We start from the raw sequence: 3,427 nt of genomic DNA on the forward strand, positions 1-3,427 counted from the left end.
CTGAGGCAAGGCTCTACCCTGGGATGAGGTAATGCTATACTGACAACTATGCCATTTCTGTGTTTTATACAGAAAAACATGATCCAGGCCATTTGTAATGGTTGAGCCAGCCATAGGTTCTCCATGCTGCAGTCAGGGTTTGTAAATCCAGTGTCCTAGGCCATAATTCCAAGCATGATGGAATTACTGAGGAATATTGGAGCTGCTTGAAATATGGTATATAGAATTTTCCTAAAATATTCAACCTTTTAAAATTATTTTCATTTTCACAGGTCTTAGAAAAGATCAGTTGTCAGCATATATAATTTTCTTGAGATACTATGTGCAATTTTTGGTTATCACATTTGGGAGATTTTTTTTTAAATATATTTTGCCAAACAAGGAAAGAGCAGCAAGGAAGGGAAAAAAAAGGGAAAGCTAAAAATTAAGAAAGCTAAGAAGGTTTCCAGTTCTAGGATTCACTGAAAAAGCCCTGAAAGTTTTACCAAGAGAAACTGCTTTATAAAAAAACCCAAAACACTCCACTTTTTAAGTGAAAAAAGTTGACCAGACTAGTAATTCCAGTCTGCATGCCTCAACATCCAATGGAGCTGATTCAAGCTGTTCTTTTCTTGTCCTCCTAAAATCAGTTGCACAGCACTGCTGCTGGCTTCCATGCCAGAGTGGTTTGTACTGGCAGATGGTGGAACTCAGATTCATCAGACCTCAGATGATAGAAAGATTTTAAAGCTGAAATATTCCAGGGTAGATGACACTTTCTCAATAGAAGTTATTTTTTAATCATCCTTATTTTTGTCAAGGTTCTGACATCTCTTATAGTTATTCATAGTTTGCAGGGGAACTGAGATGATCATGTTGTATATATGTACTGTATATAAACCCCATTCTCTTCCTTCCCATTCATCCTGTGATCTAACCTCCAACTGCTTTAATCTGCATATACCCTGTCCTAGACTCTGGAATCTGAAGTAGGGTTAAACTGAGCTCTCCATTAATGCCTAGTGGATTACCTGGTGACTATCTGTAGTTAGGGCAAGTCACCTTGTTCAGGACATGGAGCAGATAGGAATTTCTAATTGCAGGGAATGATGCAACTGGGACTAGAGGAGAGAGCAGGGGAAAGTTGAAGAAGAGGGAAGCACTGCAGAACCAGTGGCACAAGGGAAATGTGCAGCTTTGTTCCTATGGGAAAGGAAAGGATGCAAGTGGCATTTGACAATTGTGGTGGCACTGGGGACAAGTGCATGTGATGCTGCAGGAAAGGCTGCTGGCCTTGAGGTCAGCAAAAAGCACCTCAATAAACAATCTGAAGCAGAATGAACAATAGATACTCAACGGCACAGTTGCTCAGTGTGAGAACCCCATTAGCGCGTGCAGGTACACACAGCTTGATTTGCCTTCTTCCTGCCTGTTTCTTGACCCTTGCAGCAGTTCACATCCTGAACCATTTGCTGGCTGATTTTCAGGCATTTGTTTCCAATCTGATCCTGTGATGCCAAGATCACAGGGTTGTACTTAAGAACAAGTCACATAAAAAATTGGAGCTGGCAAGAGACAGAATCTTCCCTGGTGTGAAGATCATGGGAACAGCAGTCAGAAGGGAGGCTGCCTCTGACACAACAGCATTGCAGAATATGGGATGGATGAAGGGGACAGTAAGTCACTTCATAAAGATGGTAACTAGGGCTATTTCTCTTGATCGAAGAGGGACTGAGACATTAAATGAGGACAAAGTGCTTAGTGCTTCAAAGGTATGGGATTGTGGAAAGGGTACATGTGTTCTGGCTTGTGGAGCACTTGCCAGTACATAAGCTGAGGAATGGCACCTTGGGCACATCCCAGCTGAGAGTTGTGATGATGTCTGGAACAAAAAGAGGGGAGGCAAAAAAAAAAAAAAAACACAGATAAAGGAAGGGAGCTCAGTCTGTAAATAGCTGTAAACTTGCCCCCTTCCTTTTATGAAGCTGGCAGCAACAATTTGGAAGAAACGTGCCTTAGCCTGACAGGACACAGGCAAAGTGTCCAGAGACCATCACTAACCCGTTATGGAAAGGTACCTCAGACAATACATCTTGAACTCCTCCCAACTTTAAATAAAACAACCAATTTCAGCTTGTGGTTCAGTTTCATTTTAGGGCAACCCTTGCTGTGTCATGCCCTATGCGCTTGTAGGGCTAAGTAAATTAATGCATGGCTCCCATAAATGTCAATGGGAATTAAGCATCTAAATCTCCTAGGCAGCTCTGAAAATGTTAACAACATTTGGGTGGGGTCAAAAATACAAAATAGCCCATACTTTCAATAGCCGCTCCATGCTTTTGGGGTACTGGAAAGAGTTGTCAACTGTTTGTTGTTCAGAACAGACAGATTTCAGACGTAACAGAGGAACTGCAGATAACTGTATTTAACAGCCAGACACAGAGGAGAAACCATTCCTATTCCTTTTCATCCTACAGGAGCACTTTTAATCATTTCCACATTTGCAGTTGCACCCACATCAACATCTTCATTTTAAATGTTTCAAAACCGTCTCAGAACCACTTGTTATAAATATTGCAACAAATTGGCTACCATGAGTTAATTCCAGCTCTGCATTCTGGTGCTCCAGCTGCATACTTGTTTAATGAGGGCATCAGTATCCCCAAGTGCAGTTATTCCCTTGCATTCCACTGTAGCTCCCTCAAACCCTTGCTTCAAACACAACTAATCTCAAAGTTCAGCCAATAGTGCATGGAAAAAAGTTATTGGACCCAGTAGGATGCTCTAGCATTTTAACCCGTCTTTATCTCAGATGGATATGGTTGTAATTTCCCCAACTTTAAATAGCACCTTTGGGCTTAAACTAAACCCAGAAAGATTCAAGCTAAAAGGAAAAAATTCAAGAAAGCTATGAACAGGGAGTTATAATGGAATCTGCTTTGCAGACTCACGTCTTCATTACTAGCAAAGTGCTAATGCCATGACATAGCCACATGCTGTGAGATCACATTTCCATTGACTCTCCATCCGTTCTGGGAGGCACATGGCATCACTAAGAGAGCAAGTACCCTTTCTTCCGTTAGAAGGAAATTCAGAAAAGACAAGGAGGGCCTTACAATCAAACATATGGCTCAAAAAGGGTCACTTCCATGCATCTCAAGAAATCCTAGGAACTTATCCATCAGCTGCCAGGAGCCAACTGGGTTTCAGATTATTTAAACGACAACGGTTTTGTTCTCTTGTCTGTTGTCTGTAGGACTTCTCAGCTGAGTAGTCATGGGATGAGCCTGTGTGTGAGTCAGTCCCTGTATTTCACCCTCCAGGGAAACTGCCTTTCTGCTTGTTAAAATACTTATTTTTGTTAAGGTCTCCCTTTCATTTGGGTTAGTGAAGTTGGTGACCAGGAGGGACAAACAGTGCCATCTAGAGGCAGATAGGGATTGCAAAT

Source organism: Alligator sinensis, unplaced genomic scaffold, assembly GCF_000455745.1.
Source record: "Alligator sinensis unplaced genomic scaffold, ASM45574v1 scaffold27_1, whole genome shotgun sequence".
Taxonomy (NCBI): domain Eukaryota; kingdom Metazoa; phylum Chordata; order Crocodylia; family Alligatoridae; genus Alligator; species Alligator sinensis.